This window comes from Pinus tabuliformis, chromosome 2_1 (assembly GCF_031772625.1).
Source record: "Pinus tabuliformis cultivar Carrire ecotype Pingquan chromosome 2_1, CPIR1, whole genome shotgun sequence".
Lineage (NCBI taxonomy): Eukaryota > Viridiplantae > Streptophyta > Pinopsida > Pinales > Pinaceae > Pinus > Pinus tabuliformis.
The window spans coordinates 456,481,233-456,494,125 of record NC_142299.1 but is presented as its reverse complement, the minus strand read 5'-3'; the positions used below and the strand labels follow the sequence as shown (position 1 = coordinate 456,494,125).

Here is a 12,893-nt window from a genome sequence, read left to right as displayed (position 1 = left end):
TTGATACTATGATGGCTGCTTTCCACATTAGAGAAACCATTAGCACTGTGGAATTCCTTGCTGGGACTCATGGGAAGATATGGATGTGAAATCTTGTCGTTAGATTCCATACAAAGATTGCAACCCCTTTGAGTTAAGTTGATCAATTTATCCATAGGAATGAGTACCCATGCCCAAATCGAATGTGGATGGTGGCCCTTGCTGATGCTCATGCGGACTCCATGTCCTTGCGTTGAATCTAGCTCCACCTGTAATTCATTCATTTTGAATAGAAATGGAGTGACCCTTTTGAGCCAGCTAATATTCTATCCTTGCATGCTTACCATATAGTTCTTTACCACCCAACGCTACCATTGCTTTCTTTTCATCACTCGTATCATAAAATTCAACAAACTCTTGTGATCTAGGCGATGAGCCTCTCACCTCTTTCATGGAACCATATCTCCCAAATATTGTATGCAGATGTTCAAGAGAGATGTCAACATCCAAATTGTTCACCAACAAAGTTCCCTTATTATATTCCAAGCAATGAATATATTGAATGTAAACAGATTGTCACCTATTAGATCTTCTGTAGGGGTGGTGGATTTCTTGCACAAATGTGATTTTTGTTTTGGTACATCATATCATTGAAAGCTTCCCTGGAAGTTTTGATATCATAGTAGTGTACTATGACAATCCCTTTCGAACTCCCAAATTCCATACAATGAATGTGGTCCCACATTGAAAACTCCTCCTTCAAGGTCTTGTCATCCAACTCAATAGCTACCTTGCTCAAAAGCAAAGAGCGAGAGACTTGATCAGTGGGTGTTTGTGGGGCTAGGCTAGAGGGGCATGAACGAGGACTAGTGTATCCATAGGATTGTGGGGTAGAAGGCATAGGCGACCATAGGGAGGATTGGCTGGGAAGGATTTCAATCCTTGATCCTACAAAGTAACACTTGAGGAATCCCAACAGGGACATACAGATTGACAAACTGGGACTCTAGCATGAAGATGGTGTGAATTTAGGAGCATTAGGATCCAAGGGTTTAAAGGGAGGAGGCATTAAAGTGATTGGGAAGCATAATCCATTGTTAGGTTGCTTTCTATCCTCATGATGAGGAATAAGAAGTGAAGGAGGCCGAGAAATCCTATTAGTAATATTGTTACAAGATTCTTGATGACACTTATCTGTAGAACCTTGGCCATTTTGGGGCACCGATTGTCCCTTAGCTTTTACCTGCTTGGCTAGTAACAATTCTTTGTCCTTTCTGATCTCAACATCAGCCAACCATGAACTTTCAGAGAAGTGAAAAATCTCTTCTGTCTGCTTTGCCACAGTGTAACAATCGGCTTCCTCAAAAAAGTATGATTTTTGTACCATTTCACTTCGGATTTCTAAACTAAAACCCTTAGTCAGAGCCATGTTAACACCTTTATGCAGTTTTGGAAGCATATTATGAGATAGTTAATCTATAAAGCTATCATTTGAGATTTTATTGCAAATATGCACAAGCAATTCACTACAGTGCTCCTTCGTCTTCTCGCTATAGAAATATCAACACGCGACTAAAGAAACTAACAATATTTATTCAATTTTTGCAAAATTCTTAGCTCTGTAATTTGGTGTCGACTAATTCTACTTCTTACTTGTTAAGGAAGCAGACCACATAGACGACCAAGAAATCCTTCAGATTCTCACAAGGTGCAAGACAAAAACAATTGTAGTTGCACTTTCTTTGTCAAACATCAATCGATTTCTTCATCTCCTCTCTCTCTACTCCATCACTAGTAGAAACCACTAACTAGACCCATCACATTATCTGTGGTGGGAAAGACACTAGCTTTGATTTCATTATGGGAAAGATAGCGACATCCTCCCTGCAAGGGGCTTGGTCTTCATGAACACAACTTTTCAACTTGAACATACGATTGTGGGAGGAGAAATGTTGCACCTCGTCATGCCCGATCTCATGAAATAGATGATAACCATGATGCACACTCACAAGGTGATACAAGTGATAGGAATGACTTTCTCTGATACCACTGGTTCAGATCGTGAGAGGAGGCTAAATATCACCACATAGAAAATAAAATATAAAGAACAAGATAACACCCAACTCTTTATTAATGTAATGGGAGAACATTTTACATCTACATTGTGAAATCCTCCATCTCCTCAGTAAAGGTGAGGCCCATTATTTATAGTATTTTGGTGCCTCATTGAGTTACATCATTCAATACCATGGGTGGATACCATTTTCCATTTGGATCACCTTGGTTGAGAAGATTACCACTCACCCACACTTGTGTTGAAGCTTCCCTAGAGGAGGACTGATTGGACTACCAAGTGCGAACAATGATGGAACTAGACACTTCAATCAAACCAACCAAAGCAACAAGGGAAGATTTAAGCCAAATGGAAAGGGAAGTGACAACTTTAGTAGCCTCCAAACTAGTGGGGGATTTAGGAAGACAAAAAATCCTAGCTAACCTTGGAGCATGCAAGGTGGAAGGAGGTCAACAGATCACTTGAAAGCTAGCAATCCAATGGTGTTTTGTCATATAAGAGTAATATTTTAGCCCCAAGAGCATGGAAGAAGATTGTGAGAGAGCTAACAATTCAATCGAGTTTGGGCATATGAGACAATAAGATTCTGGTCCTTTAACCGTGAGCTATGGAGTAAAATAAATAGGTTAGGAAGGCTTGAATATCGTTGCCAACTGTTTCACTAATTGTTGGGAAGGTGGATTTTTCATAAAAGTTAAACCAATACTTTTAAGACATTGTACTACAAGAAGATGAGGAAAACGTCTGGTATTTTCTGAAAATTCCATGCCCTATTTTGCAGAAATTTGTGAACAATAGAAAACAGGCATGGCCAAAGCACCTACCATATCCAAGCATGTGACCAAGAAACAACAAAAACAAAGGGGGTACCCTACAATGGTACTAGACATCAAATGGGAAACCTCAATCACACACGTAGACCAAGGTAAAGGGCTTAAAAGGAGGGACTTTAGCACACTATTAGCCATCACGGGGATGGATAGGAGTACCCCATATTTGTCCTAGCCTGGGTCTTGTATGGCAAATGAAATTGTGAAATATCCCCCATATCAATATTTGATTGTATATGGTTGATACAAAGTGCAAAAACCATACATTACAGTATAAATTCCTAGGCATGTTCAATAGTCATTTTCGCATTGGATTCGGTTCATCCGCATGCAACATCCTGTGTGATAACTTGTTAGAGCTTAACAATTCCAGAGCATTGTAACAGGTATTAAAGGTATTTTGCTAATCCATTTGTCGTAAACTCCATCCATTCGCATACATTTGAGATTTTTTCTCTGAAATTGATCCATTGGCTGCAATATGAGAATGTATATTATAGACCAACTCATTCCCTCATAAGCACAATGAAGTTGGTGAAAGATGGACTTTGCTATTAAGGATTAGCAATTGATTAAGGTCCTACTTTGAGCCTAAGGTTAACCAACAAGAAATATATGCTATTGTAGTAACCTACTGATAAAGGTAGTATGGCATTTCTAGTATTCTCTATCATATCTTGTTTGCATGGTTATCTTAAAAGAATTAGGATTATTCTGTAGCCTCTAAGTGATCGCGAGACTATTTGCAAGTACAACTTATGAGATAATGACTTTCAATTTATAAATATTAAATAGTGAGTTTCCTTTGCTATACCCCATCTATGAAGAAATAATAAACTACTAAGCTTGTAATCCTTTTTCAAATTTAGAAAAGAATAGCTATACACTTTTCTGATTTCGATTATGCAATGGAAACTATTGATACTCGATTTGTAAGGCCATTGTCTTAGATATGTGTTTTTGTGTTTCTCCCTTTCGTGAAAAATCGATAAAAATATTTCTTATTGCAATCCACTGGTAATTATCAAATGTATTTAATTTTGAGCAAAATTATTTTACTGCAAAAACTGAATAAAAGCATGATTACAATATTCACCAAAAATACTGTGGAAAACTTGAGAAAAACCAATCACAAGATGGACACCAATGTTTTTGGACAAAATGTCCTTGGAAAAACCCTGAAGGGAAAACCAATTCTTCAGATCTTAGGGTTTTATTTTTATCTTCAACAAATTCTGCAATTGATAAATATTACAATACTGCATGCCAAACCCTGGAAAAGCTTTGACAAAATATTTTTTCACCTCTGCAAGTTGATCTACCCTTGGAAGGCTCACGACCTCCCTTTGCAACCTGTCACAACCTCACAGTGGCAAATACGACCTATACGACCGCACACATGCAGCTCTTGGACTCTTTGATGTTCATGACTTAGATCGGATCAACCTCTCGGCGCTTTTGGCAACTCATACGACCCTCTTGGCAATCTCGTATGACCTCTTCCTGGCAAATACGACCTCCCCGAGGAATCTTGGCCACTCTCAAAGAAAACAAGGCGCTCTTGGATGATCTAGATTGTATCATTATATTGTTTGTCATCCATCTTGATGCTTCAGAGTGGAAAATGTGGAGGAATAAGCTCATGTGACTGTTTTTATCAGTGGGACCCAGTTTGGCAAAACAGGGCCTAAAACTTTTCGGGAGCGTTTTGAGGCATCAAATGGCGTTTTTTTGTGGGTAAAACTTTGCTATTGACCTTCTTGTTTTCACCACCATAGTTCGTGAGGATGCCACACAAGCTCCCATTACTCATGGAAAATGGGCTAGCCACGTGATTATGATGTAGAAGACTCTAGAAGAGTGTATATTGTAACTTTGGTTAGGAGTTGAGGTATTCAAACCTAACCACTAGTAGGCTATCGGGTTGTGTTATAACTAGGCCACTAGGAGGGAAATAGATTCAATTCTTTCGAGTGCATTTGTTTTATAGCTAAAGCAAAAATAGCCAAGAGGGATAGGTGGTAGAGCATTTAGCACACAGAGAGGATTTGTGCACTGTAGTAGCCCATGGGCCATAGGTTAGACTTCTTTGTACTCGCAAGTTCACAACCATATTTCCATTCAGAGAAAGAGAGTGGAACGACTTCACCTTTTAGCTGCCTTTTTCTCTTGAAAGGGTTTCCTTGAGCATATCTTGTGTCAAATGTGTGTGTGAGCTTTTTATTTTGCCATTCTCTATTTTTTGCATAATTTTAATTCACATGTATTTACTATTAACAGTAAATCTATAGATCTAGAAATCTAATAAAACTATAATAGTGTATAATTTCAGATTTCAAATATAATTTTATCAGATCTGTTATGATGAATTGTCCAGTGGAATATTCACGACAGTTTACGGATAACTGGAACCCTCATGGCCTCAATAAATTAGCCTCCTTGTCTCCAGAAAATTCTGGAAGAATTCCTCCTCAAGATCTTGGAAACTAGAAGAATACTGATGAAAGAAAACCCTGTAAAATATTCACTGTTCAACTGTTGTTGGAACCCTTGCAAGTGTCAAACCCCAATCACAATGATCATCGATCTCCAAGGCTGCCCATCAATTTCATTTATAATCTCTCGTTGAGAAATCAACGACCAAGATCTAGATCTGAAATGATCTAATTGATGGCTAAGAGCACTTGGAAACTTTTCATAGAAGTCTCTAGAGGAAAATCGGCCATGTCTTAGTTATTACAAATTAATTAATCTATCTTCCTTGGTTAAAACTTAGGAAAATAATTAGAAATTGATTAATTAATTTAATTAAGACATTTCCATTCAAAATAATAACCTGGGCTTGGAGATATTTTCTGCTCTCGTGTTCCTAGCCTCACTAACACCACCTGAGACTAGAACACCTGTCCGAGCTACATCAACCAACACTTTTTTCTAAATTTTGCAATTCAATTTTGACTTAAATCTATGTTTGATTTGGCACAATAAATCCTACTATTTGGCATCATGAAATGCTTCCAAAGGCACCTGTATTCTATGTATAAGCTAAGTCACCAGATTCGGCGAATTTCAATGAACAAATTCGAAATTCGGCGAATTTTAATCGAAAACGAATTTATTCGTTCGAGTTTGCCAAATTTAATGGCGAACTCGAATTTCATCGCAAATTCGAATTTTTTGCCGAATAAATTCATTTAGGGTTCGATGAAATTCGTTTCCGGTTCAAAAGAGTTCGTTTAAATTCGTTTTTTTCGCGCGTTTTAGCAAATTTGCCTACAACCCGCGAGTTTCGTTGTTCGTCGGGTTTCATTGTTCAAATTTAAGGTTCTAGATCGTGCAAATCAAAGAGTTCCTCAAGAGGTGAGGGATATGGCTTCTCGTGCAGGAAGCTTTAGCAAAGGCCGTGGTGGTAGATGGGATTTTGGAGGCCGTGGTGGAAGGGATGCAGGTCGTGGTTTCGGTGGTGGCCGTGTGGATTCATTTGGTGGAAGAGGAGGATGGGGAGCTCCAGGAGGGAGGTTTGATAGAGGTGAAAGAGGATTTGGTGGATTTGGAGGAGGTCGCGGAAGGTTTGAACGGGATACACGTGATAGATACGATGGTGGACGTGATGGTTTTGACGTGGAGAGGCATGATAGAGGTCGTACTGATAGATATGTGGATGACAGAGACAGAGGGCGTGATGATTATAGAAGTGATTGGGATAGAGGCCGAAGCTATAGCAGAAGCCCAAGCAGAAGTAGGGTAAGAAAATATAGCAGAAGCCGCAGCCGCAGCCGTAGTTGTAGTCGGAGCCTTGACAGATATAATAGCTACAAGGGCAATTCACCTGATAGATTTGTGGGTAGCTCACCCTTAAAATCTTCTTCACCTTCAAGGAGGAATGGTTCACCTGTAAGGTCTTTGTCACCCCGAAAGACTGGGTCACCTTACGGACGTCCATTGAGCAATAGAGAGGTTTCTCCAAATGGCAGCAGATCACCATATAAGGGAGTTCCTCTGCATGAGTAAGTGTATCATGATTGTTTTGTCTTTCTATTAACATATTTTTGATATTGTTGCAGTGAAAACTCAATATTTTTGCAGTCAAGTTTTAAATTTTGTAAACTCATTGTTATTGACAGTCCCTCTTCCACTGGGGAAAATGTCAGATTTTTTGCACTCAACAAAATTTTTAAACGCCTAATTTGCTGTAACCAGACACTGTGCTTATCATATGATCTCAATTTATTGTCAAATATAATTTTGTTACACCTATGTAAACTTCTTTTCTTAGCAAGCGGAGGAACTCAGTAACATTTTTGCGTTTTCCATTGGTGGGACATGTTACTAGTCTACTCTACTGTGTATTAATTTTGTTCGATTTTAATATAAGAAATATTGTCTGATTGCACTTCTCTGGTTTTGAATAAGTTATATTTTGAATTTATTTTGGTGTTAAAATCTATTTCTATCCCAAATTACTCTTAAATTCACAACTCCATGGCTTCATGAGAGACAGACATTCCAGCCCCAAGTTTGATGTGATGGATTGCCATATTTTCCATGTAATTGAAAGAGAATTACTTTTTGACAGTCATTGTATTTTCCATTTGATTTTGCATCATGTACATTTGTAAATTGTTTTATCATAAATTCAGTGATTGACAAAGCTAAAAATCAACAGAGCTCCTCTTTTTTGTTTTCAAATTTAGTGATGGCGAGAGAGATCTTGGTTGTTCATGAGTAGAAACCCTTCTTAAAATAGCCTCTCTATATTCAACCACTCTATGAGTGGTGGGATCTTAAAGGCAGTATCCCTGAAAAGTTTCGTTTTCACCATATAAAGTGTACTAGGAGGCTAGAGATGCTGATGGGTTTTGTCTATCATTAGGAGCATAAGGCCATGCAGCAGATCCAGAAATTTTGAAATGTGAAATAGGATGTTTGCTGCCATACCATTTCTCATATGGAGTCATATTTGTGAGAGGACGAGTATATGTTCTATTGATGACATGGATTGTGGAAACAGCAATCTATTCCCAAAATGGAAGTTTCATTTTCTTGGAGTGAAGCAAGTCACCAACCATCTCCATGATAGCCCTATTCTTCCGTGCTGTTACTACATTTTACTGTGGAGTGTAAGGAATAGTTCTTTAGCAAGATATGCCTTGAGCTATGAGAAATTATTGGAAAGCATTGCCAATATATTCACCTGTAGAGTCTGAAGCATATAATTTGGAGGATAATTACAATAAAGATTAACATTAAAAGGCTTGAAAATGACCAAAATTGATCACACATAATTTATAAAATTTAATAAATTTTCTAGCCTCTGTTCTCTTGCTAAGCCAAAAATTTATTTGAATTTGACTTTAAATTGATTTTTATATATATATACATTTTTTTTCGAATTTCTATATGTTGAATTTATGTCGAACTTTATCAACAAAATTTTAGTTGCCGAACTTTATTCGAATTTCATGGTCGCCGAACTCAAACTCGAACACGAACCTGGTGACTTGGTGTATAAGTGCGTCAATGAGGATTACCTTGGAAAGAATGTTGCTCTAGCAGAAAAATGTTGGCACATGGTTATATTCTCTTGGTAAATATTTGTTACCTAATGATTACTCTCCTGGGCAGAAATTTTGCTAAATCTCCATTGCACCTTATTGAATTCTAGCAAATGCATGTCCATAATGAGTGAATTGTTATTCCTTAAAGTTCACCATGGGAATGTTGCACTAGCTGAAAAATGTTGGCACATGGTTATATTCTCTTGGTAAATATTTGTTACCTAAAGATTACTCTCCCGGGCAGAAATTTTGCTAAATCATGGGTTTCCATTGCATTGGGATGCTTATTGAATTCTAGCAAATTCCGCGTATAATCATGTCCATCTTACCATTTTCCCCACGATTGAATTGTTATTCCTTACACCAAAGTTCACTAGGTTACCCAATCTTTGTTAGGCAACTGGGCATCTAGACTGGAATGCTTTGAGAGTTCTAGCAAAGGTCATGCTTAATCGTGCCCATGTTCTTATTTTTCTTTTGGCTGAATGTGGTTTGATGTTTTGTTGTCATGTAAATGAGAAATGGTTATATTTTTATGTTATTATGATTGAATAGGTATTATCATTTTGTTTGAGAAGAGTGTTTTGAGATATTGATGTTTTAATTTGTTTATTTCATTTAAACATAAGACAATACGTTTTCTGATTTCTTTGCTTAATAATGATGTTTTCTTCCCTTTCTTTACTGCCCACCATTGTTCTATTAAACCACGGTAAAAATTAGTTTTTAGATAGTGATTCTGTTTGATTGAAAATATTTGTGCACACAGAGAAGCGAGGTGCTCTACAACTCATGTGGAAATAGTTATTTGTGTCCATCTTCATGTGTGTGTGATGCTTAGAAAAAGGCAGCATACATAGGTTGCTGTGTGTGTGTGTGTATCTTCTCAATTGGTTTGGTCTACATCCCCAGGGCTGGCATAGATGACCTGCTGATAGCCAGGGGGCAGGGAGGGAAAAGTGGGGGTGCATTACACTTGTACCCCTCACTCAACCTGGAATTTATAACACTGTCACAATACAGCTAACCAGACCTCCAGTGACAGCATGACCTCCTGGGGTCATAAGTACTAGAGGAAGCCAATGTTATCCAGTGAGCTTTGGGTAGAGCCCATATGTGTGTGTTTATGTTTGTATGTGCTGGCACAGATTTTCTTAACCCTGGATTTATGGAGGAGGGATTTGGACCTAGAGCTTTTTGATTGCTGTCAGTGCTTAATAGAACCACTACCAAGATGGGTCTATGCTAGTTAATACATTCTTCTTTAACTACTTTCTGTCTGCTACTTGTATTTGGACATTGTAGGAGTATGTGCTTATCGCCCTCAAGCTTGTATTGTTTGTAGATTGATGCATATCTGTTTATAACTTTGTCACATATGGTAAATGGTGTTTTCAATAGTCTACATTTTTAATGTAGGGTATGCCAATTAGCTCCATTTTTAAATTTTAACAATATCAATCTTCTTCCAGCTGATTCCCTCGTGTCTGTAATGGAGTTGCTAAAATGTCTATTGCTCATACTGAGCTAAAATTTCAAAGCTAACTAGAATGAAATGAAGGGACATACAAGTTCAAAGGAACTCAACTCATTTTCTTAAGCTAGTACTTTTTGACCTTTAAAACTGCTAAAACAAAGTTCATCAATTTTCAAGTACAGGTTTGAAACTTCCACAAGACTGGAAATGACCAAAAACATTAATAACAAAGTGCAGCTGTGGCTACCAAATTAGGTGGTCTGATGGGGTTGGGACCAAAAAATAGCAGATTGTGTATTCACTCATACAACACGGAAACGTTTCCCTAGTGTAGGAGATGTGTTTCGATAAGGGGGACGTCTGAGTCCCCCCATCCCCAAAAGTGGGATGCTTGGGCACTCTCCACCAAATTAGACTTTCTCTAGTGTAGGAGATGTGTTTCCCGAAAAGGGGGATGTCTGAGTCCCCCCATCCCCAAAAGTGGGATGCTTGGGCACTCCCCACCAAATTTTTTGTCTAACAACCAGAGTTAAAAATCAGAATGCGGTTTTGAATCAGTCTGCCTATCTATCTGGGTTCCAACCAGATTCAGTGAACTGGATTTGAAAAAAATACATAAATATCATTATTTTTTAATGAAAATAATATTTATAAGATTTCAGACCATGATTCCAAACCATTAGAGACAAACTATGCAAATTTTGCGCATGTATATAGTATATACCTTGTAAGACTGAATATATCAAAATGGCACCAATTGCAATACATATCAACAACAAAATACGTAATCAATGAGGCTTTAAGTGGCCTCTAGGATCCAAAAACAATGCTACAAGCCACTGGGCCAGTGGCTTTCTACAAATAACTGATCAACATGATCACTCGTCAAACTCATTACTGATTCACGACTACTAGAAATGGGATCATCAACAAGAGCTACATAAACATCATCTGGCTCAAAGTCTTCTGATTTGGATTCCTCAATCTTGTAATATAGTAGATATTGAAAAAATTTAACATGCTTAAGCAATTATTTTGGTTGGAATGAGAGGGTACATTTTTGTTAAGTCCATGTCAGAGGAGTTCAACAATCAATACCACCAATGTCAAATGAGTTCAACAATCAATACCACCAACATCAAGTTACATAAAGGGCTTTGTGCTGTTGATTAAATGCCAATCCCATGCCCTCATATATAATAGAATTCAATGAAAATGTTGCATTCCTAGCAATCCTGAAAATTGTTGAAGTCTACTGAATTTTGAGTGGGATATGAGACTCTACTTTCTCCATATGAAGTTCAATATTGGAACCACTCTATCTTTCCTTTTTATCCTTTTACTTCAAGAATTTAACATTTCCATTGATTGCTAGCATTCCTATGATTGAGTTAGGTTTTTTTGTCTAGGTTTAGGGTTTAGGCGGGGAGGGTTGGTTTTATAGCCAAGGGTGGCTATTTTGGGAGGGAAACGGACCCTGGTTATCCTCCAAAACCACCTAAAAAATTGCAATAGGGGCTCTGAACTCCCCTCACACACATGAAATCTGACCGGTTGGTTAGGGTCAAAACTGGCCAGTTAGGGTTGGATTGTACCGGCTAGGTACCAAACTGCCCCTCAAGGTTTGTACCAGCAAGGTACCAAAGTGGCCCTTAAACCGGTTTTTTCTACCAGTTCATCACCGAATCCTATTTGACATACCAATTTGGCTAGTAAAATAAAGGAGACTTCTCAAAGTTCTATCTCTTAATTTTTAACATTACCATTAATTGTTTCAGGATGTCTGAGAGTGGTTCCAACTTCATTAAGAGAAAGTAGAATTTCATATCCCATTCAAAATTCAGCAGACTTAGTAGTTTTCAGGATTATAGGTTTTCCAGTAGATTGCACTCTGATGAACTTGCACTCTGATGAACTTGCATGGGATGAATTGCTATTGTTGGGGTTCTATCACTATTATTTATATGTTTCTTAATTTTAGAGACGGGGACCCCTATTCTACGGAACCTGACGTCCCTTTGTCCCCCTTGGATTTTCCTAAAATTTGGTGGTGCTCCCCCATGTCCCCCTGGCTTGTCTCTTCGCTCCCACCTCATCTCACGCTTCCCCATCTCGGAAACTTGGTGGAACATGGGAGTAAAAGTCAAGTATAAGTATTTAATTCTCAATGTGAAATCTCTTAATTCCAAAACTTCTGAATATCATTTCATTTGATGGATAGCAGAATCCTTGGCTAATGAAAAGTTCGTGGTTTTAAATCTGATCAGATCAAACAGAAATAATTTATAGAACATGCTAACAATTTTCATTTCTGTAGCATGTTTGCTTGTGAAGTAGATGTCTTTAAGTTTTAACAGTATGAAATGTTACGTCCTAATAATTAGAAATGTTCGAGTCATGTTTATTTTGTGTAAACAGCAACATTGGTCTTGCAAAATCTAGATTTGCTCACGAATCTATTTAGGAATTTGATGTGTTGTACTAAGACATACTACAGTCTGTCTTGCAGACAAATTTAGACATCTGCTTCAACTTGATCACTGGTGTTGATACCTCTGTATAATCATGATTTTGGTAGCAGTGCTTGTACGTCTGATGGAGGATTTCGCATATATAATGTCTGGATTGGTTTCACGTCTGGTACATGTGGCACCAATGCCCATGCATGTTCGGCGGTCTCTTTTGCGGTGGCTTCAAGTCGTTCGAATGCAACATCGCATACAGTAAAATTGTAAAACCTAGCAATTCCAGCTCATTATAATGCGGACAAAAAAGAATTTCACTGATGTTCTTGTTGTAAATACTAAAAACCAACGTTTGGCTTGCAATCAAGAAAGTAGATTATAGACCAACCAAACCACTAATGAATGCAATGAAGCTGGCGAAAAGTGGGCTTTGCTATGAGGTACTAGTTGGTCATGAGCCTATTTTGATCCTTGAGGTTAAACTACTAGGATGATATGCTGCAGCAATAA

General features: G+C 37.9%; 1 long non-coding RNA gene across 1 annotated transcript in view; it reads left to right on the top strand.

Annotated features, from left to right (window-relative positions):
* The window catches only part of LOC149200886 (uncharacterized), a 44,352-nt gene extending 31,722 nt beyond the window's left edge, over positions 1-12,630 (top strand). Inside the window, exon 2 of the long non-coding RNA XR_016253853.1 lies at positions 12,500-12,630. This is a non-coding gene — a long non-coding RNA (uncharacterized LOC149200886). The remainder of the gene's footprint in view (positions 1-12,499) is intronic.
* Positions 12,631-12,893: the final 263 nt, after the last annotated feature.